Source organism: Pelodiscus sinensis, chromosome 9 (genome assembly GCF_052426305.1).
Source record: "Pelodiscus sinensis isolate ZL-2025 chromosome 9, ASM5242630v1, whole genome shotgun sequence".
Classification (NCBI taxonomy): domain Eukaryota; kingdom Metazoa; phylum Chordata; order Testudines; family Trionychidae; genus Pelodiscus; species Pelodiscus sinensis.
Genome location: NC_143060.1, coordinates 14,341,866 through 14,354,258, shown reverse-complemented (window position 1 = coordinate 14,354,258; position 12,393 = coordinate 14,341,866). Strand labels below are relative to the sequence as shown.

Sequence of the window (12,393 nt, the reverse complement as noted above, 5' to 3'; positions counted from 1 at the left end):
CTACCACAGTCACAGAGGGTGCATCTACACAGCAAAGTTATTTTGGAATAATGGACGTTATTCTGAAATAACTATGCAAGTGTCTACACAGCAATAGCATTATTTCAAAATAATTTAAAAATAACAGGAGGCTTATTCCAACTTCTGTAAACCTCATTCTGTGAAGAATGATGCTTATTCTGAAATAGCTATTTTGGAATAGGGGTTGTGTAGATGCTCCACTTCTGCTATTTCGAAATAGCCCTTCACCAGGGCCATTCTAACTTATTCCTCCCCAGTGCCTCCTGGGGCTCTAAATTGAAATAGCACATCTACATTAGGGAAGCCTGCCTCGGATTAATTTTGAGGCTTCCCTGCAGTGTAGACATGCTATTTTGAAATAAGCTATTTCAGAATAATTATTCTGAAATAGCTTATTCTGAAATAAATGTGCAGTGTAGACATAGCCAGAGAAAGCTATAGCATAATCCAATGGCTGAAAATTGAAGCTAGACAAATTCAGACTGGAAATATAGTGTACACTTTTAATGGTGAGAATCATTAACCCCTGCAACAGTTTGCCAAGTGTTGTGGTGGATTCTCCTTCCTTGACAATATTTAAAATAAAGATTGGATTTTAAAAATCCAACACTCTGAGGAGTGTTGGGGAAGTTTTACAGTCTGTGTCATGCAAGTGGTCAAAGTAAATGATCAGAATGACCCCTTCTGGCCTTGGAATCTCTGGATCTATTAACCTGGCTCCTATTGAGAGGTCTCTGTCTGAAATAGCATCACTGATTTCAAACCAAGTAACTGTGGCAGAATTGTCTGCTTTAGAACTTCTTGAAGTCAGTGGAGGTCTTTCTATCAGCCATTAAGTAATTTGCCCAAAGTCCCAGTGAATGAGGAGAAAAACCACAATGTTGTGATGAAATCCTGGCCTGCTTTAAGCTAATAGGGATATGTCTACACTACAACGTTAATTCGAACTAACTTAGTTCGAATTAATTAATTCGAACTAAGCTAATTCGAACTAACGGATCCAGACTAAAAAACTAGTTCGAATTAGCGTTTTGCTAATTCGAACTAGCATGTCCACATTAAGTGGACCCTGAACCGGGCTTAAGGATGGCCGAAAGCAGTGCCGGCAGGGCATCAGAGAAGAACTTAGAGCGTGGAGATGCTTTCTCAGGCTAGCCGAGGGCTGTGCTTAAAGGGTCCCGACCCCCACCCCGGACAGACAGTTCTCAGGGGTGCCCCGCTTGCAAAGCAGTCCTGGCTTGGATTGCCTGGACTACCCACACTGGGCACATCACACAAACTCGGCCATCAGCCCAGCTGCACTTGCCACAGGCTGCCATCTGGGGAGAGGGGGCAATTAGGGGGCTGCAGGAGAGCTTCCACCCCCAGAAGCCCGCAGAGCCAGCCCAGTCCTCCCAATCGGGGGCTCGTGCCCCATTCCTCCCTCACCTCCTTCCACTTACCCTTCCCTAGCCCCTCTTCTTGATGTACAAAAAAAAGATAACGTGTCTTCCAAAATGGAATCTGTCTTTATTGAACAAAACTGGGGGAGACTGGGAAAAGGAGGTGGGAGAGGGGAAGAGAGAGGCTGGGAGAGGTGAGGGCAACCAAAATGATCAGGGGTTGGGAACAGGTCCCATATGAAGAGAGGCTAAAGAGCCTGGGACTTTTCAGCTTAGAAAAGAGGAGACGGAGGGGGGACAGGATAGAGGTCGCTAAAAGCATGAGTTGGGTGGAGAGGTTGCATACAGAAAAGTTCTTCGTTAGTTCCCATAAAGAAGGACTAGAGGACACCAAAGGAAAGGAATGAGTAGCAGGCTTCAAACTAGTAACAGAAAGTTGTTCTTCACAAAGCAGAGTCAACCTGTGGAATTCCTTGCTGCAGGAGGCTGTGAAAGCTAGAACTAGAACAGAGTTTAAAGGGAAGTGAGATCAAGTCATGGAGGCTGGGTCCATGGAGTGGTATTAGCCAGGAGGTAGGAGTGGTGTCCCTGCCCAAGGTTTGTGGAAGGCTGGAGAGGGATGGCACGAGACAAATGGCTTAGTCACTGTCTTCGGTCCATCCCCTCCAGGGTCCCTAGGGTTGGCCGCTGTCGGCAGACAGGCTACTGGGCTAGATGGACCTTTGGTCTGACCCAGGACGGCCATTGTAAGCTCAGGGCTCAGGTCGGGGGTCTCACTGGACGCCCTTGATTCTCTTGCACACCTGCTCCTGGGTGGCCAGGCTGGCAGCTCTCCTGCCCTAGACGGCCACTTTCCTGTGCCTAGTGCGGAGATCGTGGACGAGGTCCACGATGTCTGCACTAGCCCAGGTGGGTGCCCGCCTCTTGCTGTCCCGGGCAAGCTCCCGGGAGCCGCCAGCCTGGGAAGAGGGGGAGGGCTGGGGGGCATCGGGTGGGTGGCTCGATCCGTGCCAGGTGCAGGGTCTGCTGGCTGGGTGCTGGCAGGCTTGCACCTGGCACGGGCACTGTAGCCAGCCCATGCCCCTTTAAGGGGTCCAGGGCCGGGAGGGGGGCAGAAGAGTTTCCCTGGTGTTGGCCAGAGTGGCCACCAGGGAAACCTGGGGAGGGCTAGCCTCCCACTAGTTCGAATTAAGGGGCTACACACCCCTTAATTCGAACTAGCTAGTTCGAACTAGGCTTAATCCTCGTAAAATGAGGTTTTCCTAGTTTGAACTAAGTACTCCGTTAGTTCGAATTAAATTCGAACTAACGGAGCGCTAGTGTAGCGCCTATGAAAGTTAGTTCGAACTAACGTCCATTAGTTCGAATTAACTTTGTAGAGTAGACATACCCTAGGAGTTTTGTCTTTGAGGATTTTACCCCAGGAGTACTGAATCCCAACCCTTTGGTTTAAAGAATTTTCCATTTGGGATGAAATTTCCCATGGCAGATTTTTATCTAGATGATGGATTTCAGAGAGGTAGCCATGTTAGTCTGTTTCAGCAAAACCAACAAGGCGTCTGGTGCTGCTTAAAGACTAAGAAATGTATTAGGGTATTAGAGCATAAGCTTTCCTGAGGAAGGAAGAAAGAAAGAAAGAAAGAAAGAAAGAAAGAAAGAAAGAAAGAAAGAAAGAAAGAAAGAAAGAAAGAAAGAAAGAAAGAAAGAAAGAAAGAAAGAAAGAAAGAAAGAAAGAAAGAAAGAAAGAAAGAAAGAAAGAAAGAAAGAAAGAAAGAAAGAAAGAAAGAAAGACTATGATATCAGTGCTAATTAAATCAGAATGCATGTGGCTAATTTCCAACGGTGATGAGAAGCTGAGAGCACCTGAATGGGAAATTACCTATTGTAATTGGAGAACCACTCCATGTGTTTGTTTAGACCTTGGTTCAGTGTCAAATTTGCATATGAATTCCACCTCAGCAGTTTGTGTCCAGTCTGTTTTTGAAGTTTTTCAGTCTGAGAATGGCAACTTGATGACATTTTTCCAAAGGTTGGGGCTTCAACATTGCTGATTTCAGTGTTATGTTCTTCCTGCTTTAAAAATTGTACCCTTGTTCCCCATCCCGACGCAAGAAAGATAACTCAGTAATGGATGGACTTTGACAGTTCAAATTTGGCACTGTCATCTTTAATATGGAGGAGGTACTAATCATTGCTTGGGAAATAACAAAAGGGCCAGTCCATGACGTCTAGATCCATACATATAGCGTGACTGTGGAATGGGTGCACAGGATCCAGATGAGGGTGTAGGACTATAGCGATGGTCACTCCATTACCCATGCCTCAGAAGCTTCCTGGAATAATTACCTACACTATATATGAGAGAGTTTGTCTGTCTGTTTGTGAGTTTGTCTGTTTGTTCAAGAACTCCTCCTAAATGGTGAGACCAAAAAAAAAGTAATCAGTATACAGCTTCCCCTTATCATAAAACATGAAACAACATAAGGGGTTTGCTTGTGACAGGAGAATGGGATGTGCCTGGAATGGGATTGCTTCTCATAAAACCAAACAGAAAAGAGACAGAATCATCAAATCAAGTCGTCCTCAAAATTGACATGACCAAGAGAATGCTGATAGAGGGCTCAGGGCAGGCACACAGAGTGCCAACTCTGCCTGCTGACCCCAGCACAGAACTGCTGTAGCAGCTTGTTGTAGGCTGTCAGAGGGCTGTGCTTCCCTCCCAGCTGTGGCAGCTCTGTGCTGGGGCCATGATGGGGTGCCTCACCCCTGCCTCCTCACCATGGCTGACCCAGAGCTACTGCTTCCAGGGAACAAGTGATCCTTCTGTGGCCCCCACCCACCATAACCTGGACCTGCTCAGCCAGGGGACATGCACCCTTCCATCTCCCCCCAACCGCAGCTCTGGTGGACATGCTCCCTTCCATCACTTCAACTAAAGTTCCTGCAGGGAGTTCATACCAAATAAGGAGCCTTCTTATCCCCCCCTCTAGACTGCAGAGACAAAAAAAATGGGGTTTTGTTGTTGAGCCAGATCCCTAGCTGATGTAAATCAGGGCACAGTTGCCCCATTGATGCCACTGGGATTGTATACTGATTCACGCTAGTTCGGGGGCTGCGTCTGCAATGAGAGAGGACCTATCACAACGAATTACCCAACCAATTGTTTTTTCTTACAACTTTCTCTTATCATCGGTGACTAGAGCCGGGTCCTTGCGTTAGCTGTTCCAACGCTCGAATGAATAGTCTCCCTAGAGAAGAGTGCCAAAGTGCTGACCCCAAGGATTTTGCCAGGACATCTGTACTGTTTCAGAGCAGTTGTAGAAAAGCTTTAGTTGTCTGAGGAGAAAGGAAAAAGTTTTATCTATAATACTCTGTAACAGTGTGTCCCAGCAACTTGAGGAGGATAAAATATCTTGCACAAGATTTCTTACTGTTCTGAGCTACCCTGCCAACTGTCAAGTACTTTTTGCTGACTCAGTTAAAAGAAACAAACAGCCCAAAGGGCTTCTTCAGTGAAGTCTGAAACAAAAAATGCACGCTGGGACATGGGAGGGTTCAACTTACACTGCTAAGCAAGATGTACACACATACCTACAAAGTGCCACATCCCTCATTCAAAGCGGCCGCCATTCATAAAAGAGGGTGGCCCCTCACCCTACTGCCAGGCCCCAAACTTGCATGTGGAGTGACCTCCATGAGTCTCAGACTGCAAGCGTGGAGCAACGGCTCCCACAGAGCTCATGTACAGGGTAATATTGCCAATGTAATCAGACACTAAACCTCGGTGGCTTTGAATAGGGTTGCCAGGTGTCCGGAATTGACCCGGACAGTCCGGTATTTTTTGCCTCCTGTCCAGTAAAAAAATTCAGAAAATACCGAACACCTAAAATGTCCCGTGTTTTCTGATTTTTTTCCCGGCCAGGAGGCAAAAATCCTGGGTGCTTACCTGGTTCTGCAGGGGAGCTGTCTGGCCTGGAGCAAGGAGGCAAGATGGCAGATGGCCACCTGCAGCCTGTTAGGGCCAAAAAGCCTCAAAAGCATTTCTTAAAGGGGTTCTTTTTTTTTTCACTCAACGACTTTGGTCTCCCCCTTTTTTCCTCAACAGAATTTTTTCCCCAGTGTTTTTTTTTTGGGGGGGAGGGGTGTTCGGTATGTTTGGTTATACCATCTGGCAACCCTAGCTTTGAACAATCAGCCTATGTGACAGCCACACTGTACCCCCTCACCGGCCCCATATTCCGTTCCTATTGCCTACAAGCACCTTTTTAAAACACTCTTCTGTACAGCCTGCAAACCTTAATCTTCCTTTTCCAAACCAGGAAAATCACAGACCCCCTCAAGACACACACACACACACACTCACACACACACACACACACACCCCAAGGGTGTGTCTAGACTACAGGGTTTTGTCGACAGAAGTGGATTTTTGTCGACAAAACTATACCTGCTGTTGAGTTCTGTCAACATAACGTCGACAGAACTCAGCAGTTTTGTCGACAGCTGTAAACCTCATTCTACGAGGAATAATGCCTTTTGTCGACAGGGTTCTGTCGACAGAAGGCATTATTGCATCTACACTGTCCTTTGCGTCTACACTGGATGTAGTCTAGAAGCTCTTTGTCGACAGAAGCTTTGTCGACAGTATCTGTCGACAAAACTTCTGTCGACAAAAGCCTGTAGTCTAGACATACCCCAATCTACAGTGTGATCTTAAAGTCTCCATCACCTCTGGCCACCTTTGCTTCCTAACCTACATCCCAGAAAGCAATTGTACCTCCCTGTATCATTTTTGTCACAACAGTCCTTGATTGCTGGCTCTTTTGGAGTGGACAGGGAGGCCTTATCTTCATTTCTCTGTAAAATGTCACGTGAATGTATAGGGGATCATATTATGTTTGCATGTAAATAATACTGAAAATATCTTGGATGCTGACACAATCAGAATCTTTCCTGTGATTAGACAACAGTTTTTCTGCTCTGTACGGAATGGTGAAAACTACCTGCTGAAATGCTCGCAGCAGTAGGCCCAAAACTCACAGGAGCTCTGTGACTTATGGGGCCTGCTGTGAGAGGCTGTGGAGAAACTAAATACCATAAACTTGTTTGTGAATATGCATGAGAGAAACAAGGTGGGCGTTCTCCCCTCTCTCTCCAAGGGTACCTTATTTCTAACTCAGCCTCCTGGCTTTCATCTTCCCCATCCTGTGTAAAACCACTTTCATGAGGGTCTCTCATGACTGCTTGGGCTGCCGTCTCTCTACCTTCACTCACTTCGACCTCGTTGTTCATTTTGGTGCTGTTCACCATTCCTTTCCTTCACGTCTTTTCCTCGGTTTTCACAATCCCGCTGCCTCACTGATCATCCCTTCAGCATCTTCTTTCTCTCTCCCACCATCTGTAGTCCGATATCATGAGTGAGCATCTGGGGCAAAATCTGAAACTGAGGGCCCTCCCCAACCTTCCAAAAAAAGGGTGGAGAGTCAAAGAGTGAACCCACAGCACATCACCCTGCAGCACCATCTCAGTCTTTGTCCTGTGAGACTGGGTCCAGTTCCCCTCTCTCGGCATTGTGACTCCACACAGGGGGTCACAGATTTACTGAGGCTTGGCCCAGTGGCCCTTTTGTCATGAAAAAGGGACAGCCAGGGCAAATTTCAGCGAGGAGCATGGCAGCCTGGTAGCGCCAAACCTGAACCATGCTGTGACCCTTCAAGCCAGTTCCTAATGCCACTCAGATGGGAGGCTTGAGGCACACTACCCCCTCCTCTGAGGGGGCCCTGGTGAAGAACCACCTCTCGCTGCTAACCTGAGTCATTATTTTACTTCATTACCTGTATTCTGAGCCACTTGGGCTGAGGATGGGGGAACTGAGGTACTTGGAGAAGTGAAAACTTAGGCAGCAAGTCAGAGGCAGAACCATGAACATAGGCCTAGGTCTGCTTATTCACTGTCCTTTGTCCTGTCCCATGGAGCAACGGAAAGGAACCACACTGTTCTCAAAGAAAGAGAAGACACACATACCCTCAGACAATGAACCAATCCAGTCCCTTTTCAAACCTTCACAGGATTCAGGAATGTAGACATGTTCAAAGTGGATTAGAAAAGTGAGTCCTTTTTGTCCTGTCTCCAACACTGGTCAGTAACAAGTACTTTAGGGCAGGGGTCTCAAACTCAGCCTGTGGCTGAAGCAGTTGTGCAATCTTTCATCCAACCTGTGAGTCCCAGTGAGGTGGTAGGGAGGAGTATGTCAGTTCCTATTCCCAAGACCTACTCCTTCCACCACAGCCCAACCCTCACTCCCATGGCACCCCATCCTACAGGAGACATGGCCTCAGGGATTCCGAGGAGGGCCTGATGTGGGGCAGCAGCAGCACTCACACGTCTCCATCCCCCACACTGCCTGTGGCCACACAAATCACAGAGAAGTGGAAGGTAATTTATTGAGTGATCCATCCCATGTCATCCAGTCCCAGCTTCTGGAAGTCAGAGAGTTAGGGAGACCCAGAGCATAAGGTTGCATCCCTGACTATATTGGCTAATAGACACTGATGGATTTATCCTTTGTGAACTTATCTAATTCTTTTTTTTTCACCCAATTATACTCTTAGCCTTCGCTGTATCCCCTAGCAAGTTCCACAGGTTGATTGTGCATTGTACAAAGAAATGCTCCCTTAGGTTTCTTTGCTGCCTATTAATGTTGTGGGTAACCCCTGTGAACACACTGTGTTATATGAAGGGGGTAAACAACATTTCCTTGTTCATTCTCTCCAAATCATTCATGATTTTATTTACCTCTATCATACCCGCCTGAGTTCTCTCTTTTCTAAACTGACCCATCCCAATCTTCTCAATCTCTCCTGATCTGGAAGCTGTTCCATAGCCCTAATCATTTTGTTGCTCTTTTCTGTACTTTTTCCAATTCTAACATATCTTTTTTGAGATGGGGCAACCAGGACTGCAGTCCATCAGAATTCAAGGTGCAGGCATACTATGGATTTATACAGACACTTTCATCCTTCTCAGCATCATAGAAACTGTTAGACTCGAAGTGAGATCACTCTACCATGTCCTGGAAAGACTTATATATGTACCTCTCCGCCACTGTTAGCGTCTCCAATTCAGATATTATGGTCTCAAGAATCTATATTTGGCCTCTGAGGGCTGTAAATTTCTTGCACTTAATGCACACCACTATCACTTGCCCACCATACAGGTAGCTCATACATGCTGAGTTCAGTGCAATAAACAGGGATAGCCTCCGCTCTGTTGCTGGATTTCTGCCTGCCTTATTTTATGTGTATGTGTGTGTTTGTTCTGTGGTTGCAATTTGTTTGTGGTTTGTTTATTATTATTTTACGGGTTGAGGGGGGGAGAAGAGATTATTTGGCCCAACTTTAGAGAATGTTTATTAGGGGTCTGTGTTGCAAAATTCTCTGGTTAGCTGCTTCTGTTCATGAACTCTTCTGATCACTTCGGAGCTGGCTTTTTAAACCCTTGTTCTCCCTGAATTAGTGCCACCCCCTTGAGAAGAGATCCTAAAGAGATTAGCAATCAAAAGTGAGTTAAAGCTATGTCAGTAATCTGACAGTTCCTTGCCCTTTTTTGTAGGGGTGGTGGTGAAGAGGCTGGAAGCAATAGATTTGGCCAAATATCACACTCATGCCTTGTAACCATGTAAGGGAAATTATCAATGACATCTGCGGCTAATTTCATGTGCTCTTGCCCAGTGCAATCAAACACGTCTCAGGGGAATAGAAGAGGTGCCAAGTCTCAACTAAGAAAGATACCACTGGTAAATGTCAGAGCTCCCCAGTGAATCTAGATGTTTAAAACATTGTAAACAGATGACTCATTGGGAGGCTCTTAGCCTGTCCTTTGCAGACAGCTTGGACATTTATGAGAGCTATTTTATCGAAGATCCTATATTATTATAGGATCAACCTCTCTAGTCCAGCACTCTCTGGTCCAACAACATCCATGGTCCAGCATGATTTTAGTTAGCCAGATTCCACTTATCCTGGGTATGGCCAAGCTTCCTGCAGTCCCATAAAGTTTGTTTACACCCACCAATCCTGGCCCTCAGTATTCTGTGCTGTTATTTTGCTCTAATTTACCCTAAAGAGCCCAGTAAGCTGTGGAAGTGTTGGTAAAGCTGCTAGATAATATTGGCCTCCCCACAGTTTTGGCAAATTCCAAGGGTTCTCGACTAGAGAGGTTCACCCTGTGCTGATATTGCAGTAGACTGAGGGTATGTCTACACTACCCCGCTAGTTCGAACTAGCGGGGTAATGTAGGCATACCGCACTTGCAAATGAAGCCCGGGATTTGAATTTCCCGGGCTTCATTTGCATAAGCGGGGAGCCGCCATTTTTAAAACCCCGCTGGTTCGAACCCCGTGCAGCGCGGCTACACGGGGCTCGAACTAGGTAGTTCGGACTAGGATTCCTAGTCCAAACTACCGGTACACCTCGTGGAACTAGGAATTCTAGTCTGAACTACCTAGTTCGAGCCCCATGTAGCCGCGCTGCACGGGGTTCGAACCAGCGGGGTTTTAAAAATGGCAGCTCCCCGCTTATGCAAATGAAGCCCGGGAAATTCAAATCCCGGGCTTCATTTGCAAGTGCGGTATGCCTACATTACCCTCCTAGTTCGAACTAGGAGGGTAGTGTAGACATACCCTGAAGGAGGCCAGTGGGGTGGCTTTGGGGACTACATGAAAGATAAGGAATTATTCCACTGGAGTCAGAGGGATGGAATCTGCTCCTACAGTTTAATGCTACATTGAACTATTTTTGCATAGATTATATTAGAACTGTTTCTGTTCACTGGCTTGATTTTTCCAAGTACTGAATTCAGCTATACACCTATCTACATATCCACACACTTTACACAGAAATACTACGCAGAGACACGTTTTATATTAGGTAACATACAATACTACATAGACTGCAAACATTCAGACCTCACATCTGCTCTCACTGAAGATATCTAGGGATAACATTTTCCATGGCCGACCTCAGTTCTTCATTTCACCTGTGGCACCCTCATTTCTCCCACCACAAACTGGCTCTTTGGCTCGTTGTTCCCCTCTGGTGGCTAGACCATGCCCAGAGGTTTCCCAGTTTGCTATCATCTCTGATTTAATGGTCCTGTCACCACTGAAGTCAAAAAGAGTTTTGCCACTCACTTCAGAGGGGTCACAATATCAATTATGACTGCAGGTTGCTGCTGGATTGGGCCTCTGGAATTGTGGCTCACTGTGTTATGGACAAAGTTCTGTGATAGATAAATTAATGGAGAGTGCCTATCTCCTAGAACTGGAAGGGACCTTGAAAGGTCATTGAGTCCAGTCCCCTGCCTTCACAGCAGGACCAAGTACCATCCCTGACAAATTTTTGCCCCAAATCCCTAAATGGTCTCCACAAGGATTGAACTCACAACCCTTGGTTTAGCAGGCTAATGCTCAAACCACTGAGCTATCCCTCCCCCCAGGGTGGACAATAATTTTTGAGCAGGGGCCACTTCAAAAATTTTTGAAGGGTTGCAGGCTGCCCCGGAAGGGACAGGGCCTCGGACAGAAGGGGTGGGGCCTTGGACAGAAAGGGCGGGGCCTTTAAATAGCAGGAGTTAAAAGGGCTCACACTTCCCAGGCATCACATTAGCCAGAGATAGAAGCTGCAAGGCCTTTCAATTCCTGCTATTTAAAGGGCTCACTGCTCCCAGGCTCACTGGTAGGATGTTGCCTGTTACCTGCCCAGTGCAGGGAAGATGCAAGCCCTTTAAATTGAAGCAGTTGAAATGGCTCATGAGACTCCGACTCCCAGGCAATACGCTAAGGGGCAGGTCTTGGAACAGTCTTGGAGGCCAGATCAAAGCCCTAGGTGGGCTGGATTTAGCTCACTGAGTGGCTTTTGCCAACCCCTCATGTAGCCTGTTGTTTCACATGTTGTTGAAGGAATACCCGTCTATGTACTTTTCCCACTCACGCACACTTATTGGGTTGAAACAACAAATATTTGATGAGTGATTTATTGGTTTTCAGTCTCCTGAAATGATTGGCCAAACAAATGAAGCTTTAATGGCAACAAACGCCAGCCGCAGCACATTACAAAATATAAACAGCAGCGGAGACTGTTAAACAAAAATCACTTAGGACATGGCTGACAAGTTGCTTAGCAGCCACCTTCATCTTACGAAGCCCTGACTTTTTGGATAGTTTGCACTGAACCAGGCTTTGCTTGGACAGGCTCTGCCATAGTTTTGACAATTAGGGCCGTAGCAGCACCTCAGAGCTCCTAATCAGGGACCAGAACCACTGTGTAATACAGGAGGGGGGAAAATGCATAGCAAAGATGCAGGTACTACATGGCTCCTCCATGAAAATACCTGCATGGGCCTGATCCTCAAGTAGTATCAATCAGTGCAGCAATCTAAGCTGCTGGACGCTAGCTTGGGATCTGACCCATGGTGTTTTAAGAAGTACCACACACACAATATACAAGGCCACTTTAGTTTTGCGTGTGTGTTTAGCTTCTTCCTTTGAGCTTCAATGTTCCAGTCATGCTTTAGCCAGGATGGAATGTTGTTTATTGGACACCCACATAACCTCACAATGGCCTTCTAGATTCCAGTCGTAGAACAGAGGAAAGACTCTAAGTGCCTCTCTTACACACGTTATTGCACACGTTATTCTCTTGCACACGTTATTGCACACGTTATTCTCTTGCACACGTTATTGTGGTGATTAAAATAAATTGGCATATCTGTACACCTTCCACACAGGGCAGGTACCTTTCTAAACAGGCCCAGTGGATGCTGGTATGTGTAATACCTAGCTTACTCAAATGCCTGGTGATTTTTTCAGTGAGCTTCTCATAAATAATGGGGGCTTATATCTTATTTCCATTGCACCCATATTGTGTAATGGAAGACGTCCTTGAAGTTCCTCATAATATACTGTGGTATAACTAGGGTGACCATATTTCCC

General features: G+C 46.3%; 1 long non-coding RNA gene across 1 annotated transcript; it reads right to left on the bottom strand.

Moving 5' to 3' along the window:
* Positions 1–3,548: 3,548 nt before the first annotated feature.
* LOC142830648 (uncharacterized) lies at positions 3,549–10,526 on the bottom strand. Its single transcript, XR_012906084.2, has 3 exons — positions 10,369–10,526; positions 4,578–4,739; positions 3,549–3,815 (listed from the first exon to the last, which is right to left on the bottom strand). It is a non-coding gene; the product is annotated as an uncharacterized LOC142830648 (long non-coding RNA).
* Between the last annotated feature and the right edge of the window lie 1,867 nt (positions 10,527–12,393).